We start from the raw sequence: 23,467 nt of genomic DNA on the forward strand, positions 1-23,467 counted from the left end.
AACTTTCCACCATTTTTGCCCATTTCCACCATTTTTTGCCTCTTTTCCATCATCATTTTTCCTCCCATTTTCCACCCTTTTTGCCAACAGAATTCTGGGGTTTTTTCCCTCCAACAGCCAAGGAAACACCAACACCCAGGAGTTCCATGGAAAAATCCTTTCTCCACATTCAGTTTTCCCTTTCCAACCCCGCAGCAGGAAGAGGGGAGGAAATCTCAGCTCGGGGCTGGTTTGGTGCCTCGGACAGTGCTGCCCTTGTTCTCCCCCGAGCGGGGGAAACCCAACCCCGCTCCCTCCCTCCTTGCAATTCCTGCTTTCTCCATGTCTCACCAGCACAAAATCCCTCTAATCCACATTTTCCAGCTGCAAAATCCACCCTGCAAAGATGCTCAGGAGCTGGTTGGTTTTCCCCACTCCCACCAGAGCTCAATTTAAGGGAAAAAATGGAATTTTCTCCTCCTGCTCAGTGCTCAAAGAGCCCTAAATGCAGATTTATCTGCCCTGAGCTGGAATTGTTTGGCTGGAAATGGAATCAGCCCTCCTTTAGTGGCCTCACCTCGCCTTCAGCACAAAAACTGGGGGTGAATGCAAATGGAAATGAAATTTAAAACTAAACCAATCAAAACCAAGAAATAAATAAACAAACAAAAAAGAAAAAATTAGCCTAAAAGGCAAACGAACAAAAACCACAAAACAAAAAACCTCCCACAAAACAAAGAAACAAAAAAAACCCCACAAGAAAACCCAAAACAATTTTAAAAATCCCCAAAAACCCTACAAAAAACCTAAAGAAAAACCACCAAAAAAACCCCAAAAAGCAAAACCAACAAAAAAATAAATCAAGAATTAAAAAAAATCACAAAACACACACAGAAAGAAACAACAACAACAAAAGTCCACTAAAAACCCTACAAAAAAGAACAGCCACGTTTTCATTCATATTTTTCCATCATTGTCCTTTTCTTTGCCTTAAACTTAATTCAATGCAAGTGAGAATCTCTTGCCCATTTTCCACCACTTTCCCCCATTTTTCCACCAATTCCCCTCTCCTTTTCCACCAATTTTTGCCTCCTTTCCACCTTCTCCAATTTTTCATCATTTTGTGCCCCTTTTCCACCACCTTTCTCTCCTTTTCCACCACTTTTTTCACCTTTTCCACCACTTTTTGTCTCCTTTCCACCATTTTTTCCATTTTCCACCACTTTTTTTCTCCTTTTCAACCACTTTTTCCCCCTTTTCCATCACTTTTTCCCCTTTTCCACCATTTCCCTGCCTTTTTCCACTACTTTTTCTTCCTTTGCACCATTTTCCATCATTTTGTGCCCCTTTTCCACCACTTTTCCCCTCTTTTCCACCATTTATTGCCACCAGGAGCCTGATTTTTCTGTTATTTTTGTCATTCCCAAGGGATCGCTCTCAGGTTTCCAGCTGAAAGGAAAAGTCTGGAATCAGCTGAGCCCTGACCTGAGCCTGGCCCAGCTCCGGTTTCCAATCCCGGCCCTGCTGGGCTCCGTTTACCCAGAAAATAAAAAAGCTGAAGCTCCCAACCCCAGAAATGAGGGAAGAACAATCCCACACCACGATCCCGCTGCTCCTGGTGGGGAATGGGGGATTTGGGGGATTTTGGGAAGCATTTCCAGGTTTTCTATGGGATGGTGGCAGTGCCGGAAGGATTTGATCAAATATTTATGGAGCTCTCGGAGTTTGCTGCTGCCAGAGGTTTAAAATAACCAAACAACCAAAAAACAACCCACAAAAAAAACCCAAACAAACAAACAAAAAAAATAAAAAAACCAAAAAAACACAAATAAAACAAAAACCCAAACAAAACAAATAAAACAAAAACCAAATAAAAACAAACAAACAGAACCCAAACCAAACCTGTGGGAAATGAATTTGTAAAAAATTCTCAAAGCCTTACAGACAACTCACATAGAGTGCATCTGCATGCAGACCTTAAGACAAGAAACACTAATTTAAAAACGCCACAAAATAAGGTATTTGGATAAAAAATAAAATAAAAACTAAAATAAAATAAAATTTAAACCACCTCTCAATTACCTCATCTCTAAATCAAGAAACCATAATCCAACACAAGCCAAAACAAAACAAGAAACAGAAGTCACAAAAAAAACCACCAAAAGCAAAATAAAACCTCAAAAAATACTCCCCACAGAACCAAAACGACAAAAAAACCTACCAAAAACACAAAAAAGAAATCCCAAAAAGTTCGTTCTTATTCCACCACTGCTCCACAGGACGCGCTACACAAGACCATTTGTTCCCAGTTTCTTCACGCCCAGTTTATTACCCCAAAACCCCACCAAAAAAAAAAAACAAACAAACCAAAAAAACCACACACATAAAAAACCCACACCAAAACAAACACACAAAAAACCCACACAACCCACAAAAAAAAAATCCCACAAAAAAAGAACCCACAGAAAAAAAATCGTACAAAAAATCCCTGAATCTCTCGCAGGGCAGTGGAGCTGGAGGAGCTGCTCCCAAGGATAATTCCAGGGATTGGTTTCCTCAGCTTTTCTGGATTCCATCACATTTTAACAATTTTTTACAAACCCGTTTCCCACAATGGATCCGGTAGGGCAGTGGTGTCCCCACACCTGGCAGAGAAGGGAAGAGTGGGAAAAACCTCCAGGTGTCAGCCCCAAATCTTTGGGGGATCCACCCCAGGATCCATCTGAGATCCAATTCAGGATCTATCCCGAGATCCATCTCAGGATCCATCTCGAGGATCCACCCCAGGATCCATCCCCATTCCCAGGCTCCATCCCAGGATCTCTCCCAGGGTTCATTCCAGAATCCATCCCAGGATCCCTGCCCTGGAGCTCAGGGACAGCCCCGTGTGAGATTTGGAGCATCCCTGACATCCAGGGGGGAAATGAGCCCCAAAAGCAGCTGAGCAGTGTTTTCCTGGAGCCTGGAATGATCTGGGAGCAGATCCAGCTGTCCTGGCCTCCAGCTCACACAGCCTCTCCTGCAGGGGGGACAAAAACCCAAATTTGGGGTGTCTGGGGGTGTCAGGGCCGTGACTGAGGCAGCAGCTCTGCCAAGCACCACTCACGAGGCTCTCAGGAAAACAAATCCAAAATGAAAAAGCAGAAAAAAACACCAGAGAAAGGGGGGGAAGAGCTTTCAGCTCACCAGTTGGTTTTCTTTTTTTTTGTGTGTGTTTTCAGATGTAAAATTGATTAAAATAAACCCGGGGATCTGACTGAGCTGTTTCTATTTAGGACCTGAATAAGGACTGGTGAGCCCAAAAGCTGATCTGCTTTGGAGCTTTTTTTCCCCAACCGTATCAGTTGCTCTAATAAAAGATCCAACCTCTCCCTGGCAGCCTCCTCAAATCCTCCGGCTGCCACAATTCTGCACGGAAAAACCTCCAGCAGCAGAGCAGCAGCCAGCTCACCCAGCTGCTGCTTCGTTTAAAGGACAAAATCAGGGAAAAGGGAGAATTTAGGTTAAAAATCTGCCTCTTGTTTGCAGGGCTGGTGGTGGTTTCACCTAAAATATTCCCATAAATTGTGGGAGCCGACTCAGTGTCAGAATGGTGCAGGAAAAGCTGTGGGATGTGGTTTGTGGGAAAGGGAAGAGCCCGGTTCGGGCTGGAGGGGCTGCTGGGCTGGGCTGGGCTCACCTGGGCCTGGGGAACAGTGGGGTGTGCAGGGAACACGAGCTGAGCTGAGCTGAGCTGAGCTTTGGGATGAGAATTCATGGAATCACAGAATATCCTGAGCTGGGAGGAGCCCTCAAGGATCATCCAGTCCAAACCTATCCCTGTCCAGACACCCCAAAATCCACCCTGGAGTGGGGTCCCAAAGCTCCTGGCGCTCCAGGAATGTCCCCACCCTTGGGGACACTGCTGTCCCCTGGAATGTCCATCAGACCCCAAACCACAGCCCAGCCCTCCCTGAGCGCCCAGCCCCAAACTCCAGGCTGCAAACCCAGACTGGGACAGGCTGAGGGGACCTGGAGGTGCCCCAGCCCTGGGGACACCCCCGGATTGTCCCTGCAGCTCCCAGGGGAGGACGCTGGGCTGTCCCAGGCTCAGGGGATCCTGCGGTGTCACAGACATCTTCTATGGAAAATCCTTCCCTTAGGGTTTTTCCTCCTGAGAAGCTCAGAGGCCTCAGGAACAAAATGTAAACATTGATTATCTGCTGCTGTGCAATGCAACAGGTGCATCTGGGATTGGTCTCATGTGGTTGTTTCTAATTAATGGCCAATCACAGTCAGCTGGCTCAGACAGAGAGTCCAAGCCACAAACCTTTGTTTTCATTCTTTGCTATTCTATTCTTAGCCAGCCTTCTGATGAAATCCTTTCTTCTATTCTTTTAGTATAGTTTTAATGTAATATATATCATAAAATAATAAATCCGCCTTCTGAAACATGGAGTCAGATCCTCTCAATCTCAGACCCCTGTGAACACCGTCACACTCGGCAATCCAGGCTCTCCAAATCCAGATTTTCCTCCTCCTGGTGCCACTTCCAGCCCTGGCAGCGGGGCTGGCACCGCTCCCCACCCACAGCAGAGGGTTTGGGCCCTGCCGGGCTCAGTCTGGATTAGGGATGTGGGATGTGCCAGGGAGGGATTACCCAGAGCCCTGCCCAGGCCGGGGGAGGGCACAGCAAACACCGCGGCTCGAGTTTCAGGGAGTTGCAGGGTGTAATACAGCAGGATTCACCTGGGGAGGCTGAAATGCTGAAATTCCCCATGGGAGAGGCACAGGAAACCTCAGGGCTCTGCCTTTGGTGGATTTTTAGGGTGTAATAAAATAGGATTTACCTGGGGAGGTTGAAATGTTGATATTCCCAGTGGGAGAGGCACAGAAAACCTCGGGGCTCTGCTTTTGGTGGATTTTTAGGGTGGTATAAAACAGGATTTTTAGGGTGTAATACAACAGGATTTACCTGGGGAGGCTGAAATGGTGAAATTCACCACAGGAGGGGCACAGGAAACCTTGGGGCTCTGCTTTTAGTGGATTTTTAGAGTGTACTACAATAGGATTTACCTGGGGAGGCTGAAATGCTGATATTCCCCATGGGAGAGGCACAGAAAACCTCGGGGCTCTGCTTTTGGTGGATTTCCAAGGTGTAATACAACAGGATTTTTAGGGTGTGATACAACAGAATTTACCTGGAGAAATTGAAATGCTGAAATTCTCCATGGGAGAGGCACAGGAAACCTCAGGGGTCTGCCTCTGGTGGATTTTTAGGGTGTAATAAAACCTGCAGAGGCTGAAATGCTGATATGCTGATACCTTGGGGCTCTGCTTTTGGTGGATTTTTAAGGTTTAATACAACAGGATTTACCTGGGGAGGCTGAAGTGCTGAAATTCCCTTTGGGAGAGGCACAAAAAACCTCGAGGCACTGCTCTTCATGGATTTTTAGGGTGTAATAAAATCTGGAGAAGCTGAAATGCTGAAATTCCCTGTGGGGGAAGTACAGGAAACCTTGGGGCTCTGCTTTTGGTGGATTTTTAGGAGAAGCTGAAATGCTGATATTCCCCATGGGAGAGGCACAGAAAACCTTAGGGCTCTGCTTTTGTGGATTTCTAGGGTGTAATTTCAGCCTCTGGGGAGGCTGAAATGCTGCAATTCCCCATGGGATGGGCACAGGAGATGCGCTGGAGGGGGTGACCAATCCCTGTCTGAGCCACGGAACAGAAATTCCTGCTTTTCCCAGGAATCTCTAACCCTCAGTGCCACCCTCTGTCACCCAGGGGGAAACTGAGTCACGGGGCCAATCCTGGGGGCTGTGTCCCCTCTTCAGCAGCTTCCCCAGGAATCACCTCTGGAGGAGCAGGAATTTCCTCTGTTTTTCCCTACAAACACCAGCACCCCAAAAACATCCCCGCTGCCCCCAGAGCTGGAGCTCAGCCCAGCCCTGTCCTGCCTCCCCTCCTGCCCACGTCCCAAACAGCACAATCCATGTATGTGCATAAATCCCCTATTTTTAGCAGCTCCTATCACGGGCTCTGGGGCTGGTGGCATTCCTGGATTTCAGAGGGTGCATGGATCCCAGGATGGGGAGGCACAGGGATCCTGGGCAGGGCACAGAGCTGCCCCTTCTTGGGGTGGAGGAGGTGCCATACCCTGTGCCCACCTCACAGTACCCAAAATAAAGTGCTTTTTTTGTGCCCTACACTCACCTACAATTATCCCAAATGAAGGGTTTTACACTGGGCTGCACTCAAAATGTGGATTTGGGCTCCCAGCCAAACCCTGGGGTGGGAATGCTGAAAAGGGCTGATGGTTCTGGTCCCAAAACCCCATCAGGACCCGGCTGTGGAACAGGGAACAGCCCCACTGCCCTCACATCCCACTCGGGGTGCTGCTCCCTGTCTGCACAACATCCATGGGGCAGCGTCCTGAAACTGTACACGAAAATCCTTCAGGAGAATCCTTCAGGAAAACCTTCCAGGAAAACCCTATAGAAAAACTACAGGAAAATCCTCCAGGAAACTTTCAGGAAAATCCTCCAGGAAAACCCTATAGGAAAATCCTACAGGAAAACCTTCCAGGAAAACCTTACAGAAAAATCCTCCAGAAAAATCCTCCAGGGAAAACCTCCCAGGAAATTCCTCTCCCTGGATGCCAGCAGTGAGGTGGGGCAGGGACCTCAAGGCTTTGCCTGCCCCGACCCCCCTGAGGTGCACAGAGCTCCCCCCACCCCAGAACACCCCCGGTGCCACCAACAGCACCCCCAGCAAACCGGGAATGTCCCGAGAGGGGAGAGGCCACCCTGCCCCCAGGGTGACACCGCTGTCACCTGGGCCACCCAGCCTCTAATGGCCACGCCCATGGCTCAGTGCCCACCTCCAGGTGCCAGCAGCTCCCTCTGTCCCTCCTACAACCTCTATCCCTCTGTCCATCTGTCCCTCTGTCCCACTGTTCATCTGTCCCTGCTGTCCTCTATCCTTCTGTCCCTCCTGTCTCCCTGTCCCGCTCTTCCTCCTGTCCCTCTGTCCCCCTGTTCCTCCTGTCCCTCTGTCCCCTGTCCCCCTGTCCCTTTGTCCCGCCATCCCTCCCGTCACTCTCTCCCTAGTGTCCCTTGGTCCCTGTCTCCCTGTCCCTCCACCCCTCCTGTACCCCTGTCCCTCTGTCCTTCCTGTCCCCTGTCCCTTTTGTCCCTCTCTCCCTCTGCCCCTCCTGTCCCCCCATCCCTCTGTCCCCTGTCCCTCTGTCCCCTCGGTTTATCTCCCTAATCCGATTGCGGCGCCGGCCCTGCCCGCTCTGACCCTCCGGTGAGCGCCGGCCCCAGGTGAGGCCGGAGCCGCTCCGGGGATTACCGGGAATTACAGCCCCGCTCAGACGGCGACAGCGGCCACACGGAGCCACCGGAGCCGCGGTGGCACCAGCGACAGTGTCCAGCCAGGGGAACCTTCCCGGGGATCCAACAGAGCCAGGGGCAGGAGCTCCGTTCCCATGGGCAGGGCCGGATGGGATCTTGGCAATTGGGAATTGTTCCCTGGCAGGGTGGGCAGGGGCTGGGCTGGAATTGCCAGAGCAGCTGTGGCTGCCCCTGGAGCCCTGGCAGTGCCCAAGGCCAGGCTGGGCATTGGGGCTGGCAGCACCTGGCACAGTGGCAGGTGGCCCTGGGCTGCAATCAGCTGCCATTGAAGATCCCTTGCCACCCAAACCACTCTGGCATTCACATTCCTCAATCAAGGATGGAAACCAGCACCAAAACCCATTGCAGCAAATGGAGAAAGGAAAGGAAAGAATGATTTCCTGGCTGGTTCCAGGTGCCCCCAGTGCCATTTGCCACAGGGGCTTTGTAGCCTGGCAAGGGCTGGTTAGAGAGGTTTGGGCTGTGCCAGGGTGCCCAGAGCAGCTGTGGCTGCCCCTGGAGCCCTGGCAGTGCCCAAGGCCAGGCTGGAGCACCTGGCACAGTGGGAGGTGTCCCTGCCATGGCTGGGGTGGCACTGACTGAGGTTTAAATCTCCATCCCAACCCAAACCATTCCATGAATCCATCATTCCACAGCTCCATTAAAACACGGCATTTTTGTCCCCCAACCCCCGGCCCTGACGTCTCATTCCTGCCGCTCCCAGCTCCCGCCCTGAGCCGATCCCGGCAGCTCCTGCCCGCTCCGATAAGAGTCCCTGAACAATGAAAAGGCGAGGAAAAGAGCAATTCCCTGTTTTTCCAGCAGCCCAGGCCCTCCCAGCCCCCTGGTTCCCAGCAGGAACCCGCAGCCGCTCGATCCCACAGATCTCCCAGGGAAAACCCTTCCCTAAAAGGCTCTGGGGTGTTTGAGGAGCCCCATCCCGGCTCCCTCGGCGCTGGGGAAGGGATCAGGGCGCTCGGGCTCACGTTCCCGGCTCGATTTCCAGTGGAAGGGGCAGGACAATGGCGCATTGTGCGCTGGGGAGAGGAAAATGATCTCATGGTGTTTGTGGAAGGAAAGGTTTGAGCTGGAAACGCCTCCGGGCCCGGGGACACAGCCCCGGTGGAGCCGCACCGGGAACGCTGCAAAGCCGTGGGGAACAGCCGGGACTCGGCCCCGGGCCGGGAGGAGCAACAGGGGCAGCTTGGGGACACGGGGATACAGCCTGGGGACACGGGGACAGAGCCCGGGGGCACAGCCCGGAGACACGGGAACATGGGGACACAGCCCAGGGACACGGCCCAGGGACACGAGCTGGCCCCAAAATCTCCCCTGCTTTCCCCCGGTGGCTCTGGAGGCACAAATCCCCTGCTCGGCGGTCACCGCGGTGTCACCTCCTCTCTGCGGCCACAAAGCCACCCCTTCCATGGGGACACCAGCCCCGGGGGAGCTGTGCCACTGCTGGATGCACCGGGACCGCTTTTTCCCTAAGGAGACTGGGGAAAAACGGGGTCGGTCCCAAAGGAGTCCCGTGGGAGCTGGGGGTGGCTTTGGGGAGCCAGGGCTCTGTCACTGTGCCGGGGCATTGTCACCGTGCCAGGGCGCTGTCACCGTGCCAGAGGACGCTCCCCTGACACCGCAGGCGAGGCAGCCACGGGAGTAAAAAGCCTCTTAACGACCACAGAAAGCCATCGTGGGGTATCTCCCGTTTTATTTGGCTCCTTATCGTCGGATATTTCCCCTTTTATTTGGCTCCTTAAGCGCCACTTCATTTGCTGGGATCGGCTTAATTGTGGTCATTAAGGGGGCGAGGGAGAGGCTGAGCTCCCCAGGGATGGGCTGGGAAAGGAGAGGAGGGGTCTGGGGGCAGATTTCCCAGAGAGAACACCCTCCAGCCCTACAGTCATTCTCCTTTCCCTAAATCCTCCCCATGGCTCCTGTCCCTCCCAGGCACTGCCTCAGTTTCCCCAGCCCCTCCCCGTGCTGCAGTTTGGGGGTACCCGGGACCACCCCCAGCCCCGAGGTCCAGGAGGAAAAGGATTGGCAGGATTCAGGGGAATTTCCAGCATGGGAAGGGGGTCAGGAGCCGGCAGAGGGGCCGTGCCTGTCCCTGCGGGGAGAGCGGGCACAGACCCACAGAGCTGGGGTCCCCTGTGCTTTAACAGCTTTTGGGGTGCTTTGCGCAAACGCCACCAGTCCCACACGTGGGAATGTTCTTGCTGAACCACTCAGGGTGGCCCATCCTGGAAATCCCCACTGGCTCCCCCCAGAAGGGGAGATTTCCCCCAAAGGCATTGTCCCAACCCCAAATCCACCAGGAAAAGCCTTGCACATGATGTTGCACATGAGGTCGTATGATTATTCCTCTACATTTCTATCTACTGATGAGTATCTTACTCTCCTAGTATATTAATCACAATCGACTTCCAATTCTTAGTATCTGGTTTAAATCCAGAGAAGAGTAATAAACATAATCTTATTCATATTAACCCTATCGCTAACCCTAAGTATCCTCCTGACTGCACTAAACGTCCCCAGAAGGAGGGAGTTCCCCCAAAGGCATCGCCCCAACCCCAAATCCACCAGGAAAAGCTTTGCACATGAGGCTGGAAAGGGGTTTTTCTCTCATTTTGCGGGATGCAGGGATGATCTAGGCCAAGCCAGGTCACACATCAACGGGATTCCGGAATCACTGGTGTTGGAAAACCCCCGATGCTGGAAAATCCCCTCAGAGCCTGGTGTTGAACCATTAACCCAGCACGGGGCTGTCACCGCTCACCCCTGCCCCGAGTGTCACATTCTTCAAATGTTTCCCTGGATGGGGACTCCACCACTCCCTGGGTAGCTGTGCCAGGGCCTGACAAACTTTTCCACGAGGAAATTTTCTGCTGTGCCCACCCTGAGCCTGCCCTGGCCCAGCCTGAGGCCGTTCCCTCTGCTCCTGTCCCTGTGCCCTGGAGCACAGCCCGACCCCCCCGGCTGTGCCCTCCTGGCAGGAGCTGTGCAGAGCCACAAGGGCCCCTGAGCCTCCTTTGCTCCAGGCTGAGCCCCTGCCCAGCTCCCTCAGCCCCTCCTGGGGCTCCAGGCCCTTCCAGCTCCCCATTGAACCCATTAAACCCCGGGAATGTGGGGGTGATGTGTCCAGGCAAAGGACAGAGCTGTCCCTGGACTAAAGCCAACCCTCACCTGGCTGCCCCTAAAACGGTGCCAGTCCCGTTACTGGAGACCCTCCAGGACCTGTTCTGGTGCTGAACCACAGCTCATGAACCCTAAGAATGATTAATCAGGAATATTCCAGACTCTCACAGGCAGATTTGGATCAACACCTGCTCCCCCTCCCCACAGGCAGGACTCAAAACTGGGGAAAACCCCAAGCACCCTTTTCCCTGTGCTCCTGGTGTGTCATTGGGATCATCCCACCCAGGGAGGTGCTTTTTGCCCCAGCAGCAGGACCCGGTGTTTGCCAGCTCCTGTGTGTCCAACAGGAAGGAGTTCCTGCCCACCTTCCTCGCGGTTGTCATGGAAATGCAAAGCGAGCTTGATTAAGATGCTGCCAAATCCAGGATTTCTAGCTGGAGCCCAGCCTGGAGGGGATGGGAGCAACCCAGGGCTGGGTTTGGGGAGAAGCCTTGGAGGGCCTGGGATGGACTGAGGAGCCTGGAAAAGCGCAGCTGGAAAAGGGTTTTTCCATGAGGAATTAACCCCCCCAAGCACTGAGTGGGATGCACAGGATGGAATCACCCATCCAGGAGAAGGGCAAAGGTGCCACGGGCAGGAATCCCCGGGGAGCAGCCCCGCAGCTCCATCCCCCGAACATCGGCAAGGCCGGAGCGGGGACACGGCCGAGCCCGTCAGGAGCGGCCAGAAATAGCCCCGATTTCCATATGTAGGACGGGGCCGCCATGCCAGCACAGCCACGACCTACTTTCCTCCCGCCCGGCGGGGCCCTGCGCTCCCCGCGGCTGCGGCGGCTCCGGGGCCGCCCCGGGCATTCATCCCCAACCCCCGGACCTGGGGCTCCGAGCATCCCCGGGGATTCATCCCCAACCCCCGGACCTGGGGCTCGGAGCATCCCCGGGGATTCATCCCCAGCCACCGGACCCGGGGCTCGGAGCATCCCCGGGCATTCATCCCCAACCCCCGGACCTGGGGCTCGGAGCATCCCCGGGGATTCATCCCCAGCCACCGGACCCGGGGCTCGGAGCATCCCCGGGCATTCATCCCCAACCACCGGACCTGGGGCTCGAAGCATCCCCGGGGATTCATCCTCACCGCCATCCCCGGACCCCGGAGCATCCACCAGGATTCAGCCTCATCCCCAGCCCCCGGGGAATGCGCTGCTGCGGTCCCGACCCCGGGGCTCAGAGCATCCACCGGGATTCATCCTCATCCCGCGGCTCCCATCGGAGCCCTCAGCTCCTTCACAAAGAGCCTCTCGCTCCACAGGCGTGCCCTCCACGCTGTATTTTTAATTTTCTAAACCTTTTTGCAACGCTGAGCAGAGAGCCAGGAGCTTTTCAGGAGCCTCTGGAATGCTCCTGCCTCTCAGGGCTGCACAAACCGATGGGTTTCCGTGCGAACATGGCTTTTTCCATTCAGGGAAGTAAAAGAAAAAATAAAAAGAGAAAATCCAGCCCTAATCCAGTGCTGCTGGGAGTCTTTCCTCTCACAGGCAGCGTCCACCTGCGGGGCCGCACTGGGGACGGCACCGGGAAGTCCCCGAGGGGAGAAGTGCCGATATTTATTCCCCAACCTGTTGTTTCCCTCAGCAGATATCCGGGCAGGAAGGAGGTTCCTGCTCTTTCCTTTTCACAGCCCCAGCCTGCTGTGGAAATGCTCTTCCCTGAAACATTTGCTGTCACCTGTCCCGAGCTGCTCAATGCTCCCAGCCTCGCTGGGGAATTGAAACTGATTGTTGGAGAGGGAAAACCAAACCCAGCTCTGGCAGCTCTGGGATCCAGCCTGGGAACGGGTGATGAATAAATAAATTGTGAGGGGATTTCGCTGCACCTGAGGCCTCTGTTCCCAGAGCAGATCAGGGCGGTGCCAGGCGGGTGAGAGCAGCACAGGAGGTGACAGAGGGAGGGACAGAAATGTCCTGCCCTGCCATGGAGGGGGAGAGGGAGGAGAAACTGGGGGGGTCCTGCTGGGGGGGTCAGGGCAGTGCCCAGCATAGCAGCAGGTGGGGAACAGGGACCGGAATGCCAGTGGTGGGAATGTCAGATGGGCCAGGATCCTGCCAGGGGAATGGGCACCGGGATCTCCACGTGGGAATGGGCACCGGGATCCCCACAGGGGAATGGGCACCGGGATCCCCACGGAGGAATGGGCACCGGGATCCTGCCAGGGGAATGGGCACCAGGATCCCCACAGGGGAATGGGCACCGGGATCCTGCCAGGGGAATGGGCACCAGGATCCCCACAGGGGAATGGGCACCGGGATCCTGCCAGGGGAATGGGCACCGGGATCCTGCCAGGGGAATGGGCACCAGGATCCCCACAGGGGAATGGGCACCAGCCCAATGGGCACCAGGATCCTGGCACAGGAATGGGCACCAGTATCTCCACATGGGAAGGTCAGATGGACCAGGATCCTGCCATGGGCACCAGGATCTCCACATGGGAATGTCAGATGGACTGGGATTCTTCCATGGGAATGGGCACCAGGATCCTGCCAGGGGAATGGGCACAAGGATCCTTCCAGGGGAATATCAGATGGATCAGGATCCTTCCATGGGAATGGGCACCAGGATCCTGCCAGGGGATTGGGCACCAGGATCTCCACATAGGAATGTCAGATGGACCAGGATTCTGCCATGGGATGGGGACCAGGATTCCCACATGGGAATGGGCACCAGGATCCTGCCAGGGGAACGGGTTCCAAAATCCCCTCAAAGGAACAGGCACCAGCATTTCCACACAGGTGCAGGTCCCAGGATCCCCAGGTGAGAACAGATCCCAGCATTCCCAGTACAGGGCCAGCTACCAGAATTCCCCCATGGGAATGGCTCCAGGCCTGGCCCCAGCCTCACCAGCTCCATCCCCACAGCTCTTCCCACCCACAACCCAGCAGAGCAGGAGGAGAATGAGAGCAGGGGGAGGTCCATGCCAAGGGAATGAGAGCCCAGGGCACTGGGGCTCCCTGGCAGCCTCCAGCAGGAGAAGCTGCTCCTTGCAGCCCATCCTCAGCTGATTCCTCCAGGCTCTGTGAAGAGCAGCGTAGATTGTCCCCCTGCAGTGACTATCCCCCACCACACACCAGGGTTTCCTCAAATTCTCCACTCCAAGAGCTGCAGGATCCACCTTGTGCTTGGAAAACCACCTCCAGCTCTGACACCAGCAGGAAAATCTTAAAGATGGGACCACGGAAGCTCTCAGAGCCCAGGGGGTTAAGGGAGCACCCAGAGTTCTGGTTTCACACAGGGAAGATTTTTCCATGGTTCCATGGCTGGGTGACCCCACTGGGAAGGAGCATTGTTCCTTGTTATACATACACATTATAATATTGGCTTTTTGCAAATGTTAAAATGGATTTTATATGCATTGTGTTAAATAACTTTGCTATAAAGATACAGTTTTTACTTCTGTTGTTCATGAAGCTCAGTGTAATAGCTGCTATCAGTGTGCTGTGTTAAAGTGCCTGCTGGGATGGGATAACACCCAATGCACACAGGATGAGCACACCTGGACACATCTGCCCCCAGCAGCACTCACCGGCTGAAGGCAGTGAGGGCCAGGGCCCAGAGCTGCAGGGGATGAGAATGGACTGAAAGCACAGCCAAGGAATTCACATGCTCTAAAAAGGACCCGAGGAGGGGCTGTGTAAAATAGTTCCTGGAAAATGTAAACTGGTTTATGGATTTGCATAAGGGTCTATGAATATGCAACAGGCTGATGTAATTAAAAGGTATTTAGGGGCTATCCCTGAAGATAACAGTGTGCTCTTGGCTCAGTGCCACAATGCACCTGGCTCTAATCACCTTTGCTCTGTGGTCCTTGTCTCCTCTTGTCCTTTATTAAACTTTGCAAATTTTCACAGGAGAGCAAATGTGGTTTTCACATTCCCAAAGCAAACAGAGCCAATTCCTGAGCCCAAAACACCAACTGACCCCTCATTTTCAAGTCCAGCCAGGTTCACCTTCATTCCCACCAGCTCAGTTCTCTTCCTTGTCAAACCCTTCCCTACAGGTCAGCAGCACCAGGACAATGGGTCCCTGCAGGTCCCTGCAGCCATCACCCCCCAGCACCCTTCAGCTGCTTCTCCCAGCCCTGCTCTTCCTCCCTGGATTTCCCCTCCAGGAATTTTCTTTCCTCTTTTCCCTACCAGCTCTGAGCTGTGCCAGACGAGCCCCACTTCCCAAAACCTTGGGGCAGGCAGAGCCCAAATCCACACCCAGCCCTGGACCCTGATCCTCCTCCTCACTCCTGAGCTGGCTCTGCTCCTCGTTCAGCTTCCAAACTTTGCCAGAGAGAAAAAAACAATGAAAAATCACCAAAGCCCTGATTTTTATGCAGGGAAGTGCAAAGCTTGAGCAGGCGAGGGTGACCTTCCTGCCCTGCTGCCCTCTGGAGAAGCAGCGGATTTTTCCTCTGGAAGATCCTGGGTCACACAAAGCAGCAGCAGAATTCCCCTGCTCCTCGGGGTTTGGCTGTTTTCCCTCACCTCCCACCCCATCCTCACCCTGGGTGAGGAGCAGGATGGGATAAACCCCACTGAGGCACGGGGAAGTTCAGATTTGGTGTTTCCCTAATTAGGAGCCAGCAGAGGCGGGCAGGAAGCACCGACCCCGCTCCAAAACCTCGAAAGGAGAAGGAACCCAATTAACTTCTCACTGCCCTCTGGGCTGAGGTCAGAACTGAGCCTGGGACGTGTTTGGAGAGCCACAAGGTCGGGTCTGAGGGGGTTCCGAGCTTGTTCCATCCCCAGCTGGATTTGGGGAGCCCAGCCCTGAGCTGTGACCCCAGCTGAGGACAGGGAAATGCTGGGGAAACACACGAGCTGTGCATGTGGAATTTGGCTTTTTCTTTCTTTTTTTTTTTTCCCTCTCCTCTAATTGCTGCTGCTATTTTAACAGAGCCAGGCATTTCCTTGACGATTCACAAGGCCTATAAATGTTTGATGTCCCTTTCCCTCCACGCTCAGGCAGCAACTTCTGCTGGGCACTGGGGGAAGAAAGGCCCGGATTGGAGCTGCGGGATGGGACAGCGGCTGCAGGGGAGCATCCAGGCCCGGATCCACATGGAAAGGCTCCATCACACCCCTGCGCTCTTGTCCTCTCCTCCCCCCAGTTCCTAGAAGGAGATCCCACTGCCCAGCCTCCGTGCAATATGGCTTTGTGCTGCAGGAGCCTAAATATAGAGCCTAAACCCTCCGGGGGCTTTGCTGTACTCCGAGGTATTTATAGCTGCAGGCAAACTCCGGCTGGAGCGTTGGGAGCAGCTGGAATTGCGCTGAGGAGGGATCCAGCCCTGCCTGCAGAAGGGATTTGGGGTTTTGGGGTGCCAGCCCCGCCCGGGTCAGCCCCGATCCTGCTGCTCCCTGACTGAGGCAGGGAAGTGTGGGAATCCCACCTGTGCCGGGGGCTGGGGACAGATTTGGTGTTTTAAGGCTGAACCCAGAGCAAAGAGGATGAGGCTGAGAGGCTCAGGGCCAGCCCAGCTGCTGCTCTGCAGCTCCTCACAAAAATCTAGGCACCAAAAGAATTGCTCCAAATCCAGTTGGACCAAAAGCATTTTCTGGGAATGGGGAATTCACCCCTTGGAGCATCCAAAGTGGAGCAGGAAGGATGAAATGGCCCCTTCCTGCCAGCCCTCAGTGTCCAGTCCAGCTCCTCTCCCATCCCTGTTCCTCACACCCTGATCTGACCCAGCCCACGGGGAAAACTGGGCTGGAGGGATGGGATGGGATGGGATGGGATGGGATGGGATGGGATGGGATGGGATGGGATGGGATGGGATGGGATGGGATGGGATGGGATGGGATGGGATGGGATGGGGAGGCCCACAGGCAGCAGCCACTCCCCCATCCAGGGGTGGGTGCAGGGATGGGAACAGGCTGGGAGCCAGCTGTCCATCCCAATCCCACTCCCCTTCCTGCCCTGGAACCCCTGGCAGCATCAGCAGCTGCCTGGCTGGGCCTTGGGAATGTTTTCATCCAGGAGTTCCAGCACTGGGATCACAGAGTCATCTCTGAGCTGGCGAGAGCAACTGGAGTGCGATCAGAAGGAAAATCAGCAGGAAAATCCCTCACCCAGGTTTCTGTGACTCCCCTGCCTCTGGGATGGCCCCAGGCAGACCCTCAGCCTCACCCCAGGCTGGTGGAACCAGCAGCCAAAAAGCTCCTTGGGAAAAAAAAATCCCCAAACCCTCACAGAAATGAAGGATTTTGACCAAATCTTGATCAGAACCTGCACAGAAGAGCCCACAGGAATGCTCCTCCCAGATCCCTTCCCAGATCCCCAAACCCTCACAGAAATGAAGGATTTTTACCAAATCTTGATCAGAACCTGCACAGAAGAGCCCACAGGAATGCTCCTCCCAGATCCCTTCCCAGCACAACTCCCAGGTGCTGCAGGGCTGGAAGCAGCTCCCTGGGCAGGCAGCCCCAAAAAGTCCCAGTTCAGCCCCAAAAAGTCCCAGTTCAGCCCCAAAATCCTGTGGTGGGTGGGAGAGAGGGCCTGGAACTGCTGCTCCCCTGCAGCCCCATCCACTCCCAGGAGTTCCCATCTCCTCTTGGATCCCTGTGGACACAGGACCTCCCTGTGGGGGACAATGTCCCCTCCCTGCCCACCCAGCCATGCCGCCCTCCATGGATTCCCTCTCTCCTTCCTCCTCCTCCTAGCTGCTGAAGAGCTCTTGCCATGGAAAATAAAGGGATTCAGGATGCTCCAAATCCAGGATCTGCTCCCATCCCAGCACCCCAGCCATAGATGCCACCACCCTCTTCCCACTGCACCCCTGGGCATCGCCCCGGTGGCTTTAGGGACATCTGTGGGACACTTGGGACACCCTGCCAGGGCCTGGCCATGCAGAAGTGGAGGAGGATTAATTAATCCCAATTATTATAAGTAATTAATCCAAATTAAAGGCAGGAGGGCAAAGGGGAGAACCAGCTGAGCCACCCCAATTCCAGCACTGGAAACACCCCAAAATCCAGGGGGTCCTGCCCAGCCCAGGGCCCCCAGTGCTGCAGGAACTGTTCCAGGGCCATGGGGCAATCCTGGGATCCAAGGTCACAGGGGGATCCCAGGATCCAGAGCCACCCCAGGATCCAGGGGAGCCCATCCCAGCTCCCTCCTGCACCAGTTCATGATTGACAATTTAGGAGAAATGGCTCCTCCAGGGAAAACAAACCCAAGGAATTTGGCGGCTCTGGGATTTCAGACCCTGGGTGTACCAGTGGAACGGGATTCCCAAATCCCAGAGGAGCTGGGGGGATGAAGGGCACCTTGGGCACTAAACCCCGCCCAGTTCATCCCAGTTCATCCCAGTTCCCTGAATGGGATCCCATTCCCATTCCCAGTTCTCAAGTTCTGATGAACCCCCAGTATCCCCATCAGTGCTCTCTCTGATTAACACCAGGGTAATTAACACCTGTCAGCACAGAGGGCACTGACCTGCTGCCACTGGGAGATAATTAGAGCTTAATTAGTGCTCATCAGAGCCCCCACACGCAGCCCTGGCTGGGGGCACCGAGCTGGGCAGGAAATGGGAATTGGAATAATCTTGGATTATTTCTGGAGGAGGAGGTGACAAAGCCCAAAATCACCCCAAAAGGGAATCTCACCCTCAGAGCTGCCTCCAGGGGTTCCAGCTGCCTAAAATCCCCCATTCCATCCCCTAATCCCTGGCAGCTCCAGGATTTCCCTCTGAGCTGTATTCGGGGCTTTGGAGCAGTCCAGGCCACCCCAGGTCCTGTCCCAGCTCCAGCAGATCCCCACCCCTCCCTCACCTGGCACTGCAGCCCGAGGGAGAGGGGAAAGGAAAACCTGATTGATGCCATTCCCCAAAAACCCTCCAAAATTGGGAAAAAATTACATTATCCCATTTTTCCTGCTTGATTTTCATTGGGTGCATGGAGAAACTCTGCAGAGACACAAGGGCCGTTCCCAGCACCTGGAAAAGTTGTGAGGAGCCCAAGTTTGCCTTAAAAAAGCCGGGAATGGTGGATTAACACCAAGTTTGGGGAAGCAAAGCTCCCTGTGTGCTCCAAGACCTGCTGTCTCTGCAGGGACACAAACAGCGATTTTCTGTTCCCTTCCAGCTTAACTTGCAGAAATGAGAAATAAATAAGATTTTTTTCTCTCTTCAATGCCTGCTTTGGCCCCACACTCCCACTCCCCTGCCCCAAACCACAGCCCTGCGTTGGATTTTTGACATTTGCTGCCTGAGTTTCCCTCCCAAACCCCCAAAGGCTCAGCCAGGCCCCCCTTCCCTCAGCAGCTCCTGAACCGGCTCTATTCCCCTCCTCCTCCTCCTCCTCCAGAAAACATCACTTTTGGCAAACAAAGTGTTTTGCCAACAAGTTGTGCTCCGTGCTGCCTGGGAGATGAGGCTTTTCCCAGTTTTCCCAGCTTTTCCCAGTTCTCCCTGGCTCCAGCCTCCTCCTCCCCACTCCAGGTCCCCCTTTGGGGCTGCAGCCAGGGGGGATTTGCACCCAGGCTCCCCCACATTGAGTTTTTCCCTCCTTTTTTTCCTAAAATAATCCAAATTTCTCGCCCAGCTGGGGCAGCAGCAGCAGCCCTGAGGTTGCTGCTGTTATTTTTATCTCCAAAGAAAGAGTTTGAGCCCTGGCCAAGCTGTGCTGAGCGGGGAGGGAGAGGCTTTTGTGCGGCCACAGAGATGAAAACACAGCCGGGCTCGTGGGCAGGGCAGAGGGAACGTCCCAGCACATCCCAGCCCATCCCAGTCTGCCCCAGCACATCCCAGTCCATCCCAGTCTGCCCCAGCACATCCCAGTCCATTTGAGCATGTCCCACCACATCCAAGTCCATCCCAGCACATCCCAGTCCAGCCCAATCCATCCCAGCTCATCCCAGTCCATCCCAGCACGTCCCAGTCCAGCCCAGGCCATCCCAATCTGTCCCAGCACATCCCAGTCCAGCCTGGAGGGAGCTGGGAGCTGCTCTGGGATGCTGATGTGGAAAAGGAGGTTTGGGTCCCCCCAGATCGGTGCTGTCCCCTCAGCAGAGCCACACTCGGGTTCAATGCTGGCTCAACCAGCCCAGAATTAACTTTTTGTGAGTCAATTTAAATAAAAATCCTTAAAAGAACCAGCTCTAAAAATGCTTTCGCCTCCCCACAGCCTCATCCCGTTCCTTCCTGACCACAGAAGCCCCAGAACAGAGTTTGGGGGGCAGGTGCTGCCCCCGGGAGCCTCCTCAGCCTGGATCCGGCCACGTCCCTCCCTCCCGGCTGCAATTCCCGTCCTGGAGCTGCTCACGGAGAGCTCTGCACGAGAGCTCGGCTTAAATGTCAAATTAATTAATGGGGAGAGAGGGAGGAGCGGCCGAGCAAAGCTCCCGGCTCCGGGGGAGGGGAGGGACCGCTGGACCCTGCCCGGGGCTGGGAGGGAACTGAGAACGACACAGGACGGGGAAAACTGGGAATGGCTCAAAACATGAGCTAGAATTGGCACAAAACTCAGGTAGAAAAGTGGGAATAGCACAGAACAGGGGGAAACTGGCTCAAAACACGGGGGGAAACCGGGAATGGCTCAAAACACGAGCTGGCACAAAACTCAGGTAGAAAAGTGGGAATAGCACAGAACAGGGGGAATGGCTCAAAACACGGGGGGAAACTGGGAATGGTTCAAAACACGAGCTGGCACAAAACTCAAGTGGGAAAGCTGGGAATGGCACAGAACAGGGGAAAACTGGGGATGGCACAAAACAATTGGGGAAACTGGGAATGGCACAAAACACGGCTAGGAAACTGGGAATGGCACAAAATATGTGCGGGAAAGATGGGAATGGCACAAAACACAGATGGAAACCTGGGAACAGCACAAAACACGGGTGGGAAACTGCGAATGGTTCAAAACACGCATGAGAAACATGGGAATGGCACAAAACATGAGTGGAAAAGCTCTGAATGGCACAAAACTCAGGAGGAAAACTGGGAATGGTACAAAACACGGGGGGCAAACTGGAAATGACATAAAACAAGGGGGGAAACTGGGAATGGCACAAAACAGGTGGAAAATTGGGAATGGCATAAAACACGGGTGGGAAACAGGGAATGGTTCAAAACACATGCTGGGATTGGCACAAAACTCAGGTGGGAAAGCTGGGAATGGCACAAACCATGAGTGGAAAGCTGGGAATAGCACAAAACTCAGGTGGAAAATTGGGAATGGCACAGAACAGGGGGAAACTGGGAATGGCTCAAAACACGGGCTGGGATTGGCACAAAACTCAGGTAGAAAACTGGGAATGGCACAGAACAAGGGGAAAACTGGAAATGGTTCAAAACTCAGGTTGAAAACTGGGAATGGCTCAAAATAGGGGTGGGAAACTGGGAATGGCACAAAACTCAGGTGGGAAAGCTGGAAATGGCACAAAACAAGGGAAAGTGGGGAATGGTTCAAAACACAAGCTGGGATTGGTACAAAACTCAGGTGGGAAAGCTGGGACTGGCACAAAACTTGGCTGGAAAACTGGGAACGATACAAAGTATGGATGGGAAAATGGAAATAGCACAAAACATTGGGAATGATACAAAACCAGGGGGAGAAGTCGGGAATGGCACAAAACTCAGACGGAAAATCGGGAATGGCACAAAAAACACGTGGGAAAGATTGGGTGGCTCAAAACACGTGTGGAAACCTGGGAATGGCACAAACCATGGGTGGGAAAGCTGGGAATGGCACAAACAAGAGGTGAAATTTGGGAATAGCACAAAATAGAGGGAGAAGCCGGGAAACAGCACAGAGCACGGGGAAGGCTCCACTCCTCCCTCCAGAGCCGGGCGGTGGCTCCGGAGCCCGGCAGGGACCGGGGAGGCCCAGGTGACACCGGGCAGGGCCGCGACCCCTTCCTGAGGAGAAACCCTTCTGCAGCAGCTCCAAGGGAGCCTCGGGCTGGCTGGGGAGGATGAGGAGGGCAGGGAGGATGCAGGGAGCACATCCCTGCACTCCCAGGAGAGCCCAGCCACATTCGCAGGGCTCCAAATCCCCGCTCCCCATCTCCCGAGCCCAGAGAGCGCCGGGACCGAGGCTCCAGGGGCAGAACAGAGGCAAAACCCACCCAGAACCGGGCGGGAGGCGAGGCTGGGACCGGCCCCAGCTCCGGGAGAGCCGGGAGGGGCCGGGACACGGGCACAGAACCCACCAGAGCCGGGACACGGGCACAGAACCCACCGGGGCCGGGACACGGGCACAGAACCCACCAGAGCCGGGACACGGGCACGGAACCCACCGGAGACGGGACACGGGCACAGAACCCACCAGAGATGGGACACGGGCACGGAACCCACCGGGGCCGGGACACGGGCACGGAACCCACCGGGGCCGGGACCCAGAACCCACCGGGACCGGGACACAGGCACGGAACGCATTGGAGCTGGGACACGGGCGCAGAACCCACCAGAGCCGGGACACGGGCACAGAACCCACCGGGGCCGGGACACGGGCACAGAACCCACCGGGGCCGGGACACGGGCACAGAACCCTCCGGGGCCGGGACACGGGCACAGAACCCACCCGAGCCGGGTAAGAGGCCTCCGAGGGCTCGGGAAAGGAGCAGTGCCCGGCTCCCAGAGCCCCGCCGGGCCCGGCAGGGTTTGGTACCCGGCTCACGTTCCCGGCCCGGCATTCCCCAGCCCCCGCTGCCGTCTCCCGGGGCTGCCGCACATCTCCCGAGGGAAAGGAGCCCTGGGGACAGCCGGGGACGGCACTGCCACTGCTCCCAGGCCGGAGCAGGAGGTGACAGTGGCCAGAGGACGCTGCACCCCTAGGGGACCCATTCCTTTATTTATTGATACATTTTTTTCCTCACTTTCTCCATGAAAGAGGAAGGAGCTGAGGTAGAGCACGGCTGGACTGGGAGAGCTGGGCTGACCCTACAAACGGGGCTGGGCTGGACCCTGTGTGACTCCAGCTCACACCAGGGAGCTCCAACCCACCCCTGGGGCCGGGCTGAGCCCTGCAAACCCATGGCACCAAACCCCAGAGCACCCCCAAAGCTCAGCAGAGACCCTTCCCCATGGCCCCAAGGCCAGGCTGGAAACCAGGGAGCTGCCGAGGCCACAACACAGAAAACACCACAGGAATGAGGGTGACCTGTGACCCCCAGCCCTGGTGGGACCCGGAGCTGTGGGAGCCGAACCCCCCCAGATCCCTGCAGGGCAGGGGGTGCTTCACCCCAAAACCCTGCAGGGCCTCTCTGGGGCTGTGTCCCTAATTTCCCCTCTGGATCAAGCCAGGGGAAGAGCCGGGGGTGTGGAAGGGAGCAAGGGAAGCCCTTTCACAGTGAAACAACCCCAGAGTAAATCCAGAGCATCCCCCAAATCTCCTGCACGGGCAGCCAGGACCTGGTCAGCCCCAGACGCACCCCAGAAATGCTCCAGGCTCCTGGGAAAGGTTAGGAGCAATCAACGCTCTCGGTAATTAAAGGTGATGAGTTGATCCCTAAGCTGAGCTCCGACAGCAGCCTGAGCCACAACAAAGCATCCTGATCCCACCTTGGGGACCTCAGAGCAGGGGGGCACTCAGGGCTGGCTGCACCCACCCCCTGCATGGAGGGGAGCCTCTCCTGGGGATCTGGGGGGTCCCACGGGGGCTGAGCCCGTCCCTACCCCGGGAATGGCTGATGCAGGAGCCTGGGTGTCCCTTGTCCCCTCTCCCCAAGGTCCGTATCCAACTCCAAAGGGATGAGGCAGGACCAGGGAGGAGCCTTGGGAAATCACAGCCAAACCCAAACCTGTCCCCGGCACTGTTGGGAAAACCCCTCTGGCAGGGATGGAGCCCGCCAGGAGGAGCAGCCCCTGTCCCCCGGCTCTCCCACGCTGGCACGTAAAGGGTTGCACGGACTGATCCCGAGGGGATCCATCCCAGCTTCCCCAAAGGCCGGGCCGGGAGGGGTCACGGACTGCCGGAGATCAAAGGGAGGCAT

At 55.4% G+C, this 23,467-nt stretch overlaps 1 protein-coding gene and 1 long non-coding RNA gene across 3 annotated transcripts in view; both read right to left on the bottom strand.

The window, feature by feature from the left end:
• The window catches only part of SDC3 (syndecan 3), a 47,108-nt gene that overhangs the window by 21,193 nt on the left and 2,448 nt on the right, over positions 1-23,467 (bottom strand). The gene's annotated exons all lie outside the window — the stretch shown is intronic.
• On the bottom strand, positions 3,173-6,982 carry LOC141731308 (uncharacterized). Its single transcript, XR_012583345.1, has 2 exons — positions 5,336-6,982; positions 3,173-5,251 (listed from the first exon to the last, which is right to left on the bottom strand). It is a non-coding gene; the product is annotated as an uncharacterized LOC141731308 (long non-coding RNA).

This window comes from Zonotrichia albicollis, chromosome 20, assembly GCF_047830755.1.
Source record: "Zonotrichia albicollis isolate bZonAlb1 chromosome 20, bZonAlb1.hap1, whole genome shotgun sequence".
Classification (NCBI taxonomy): Eukaryota; Metazoa; Chordata; class Aves; order Passeriformes; family Passerellidae; genus Zonotrichia; species Zonotrichia albicollis.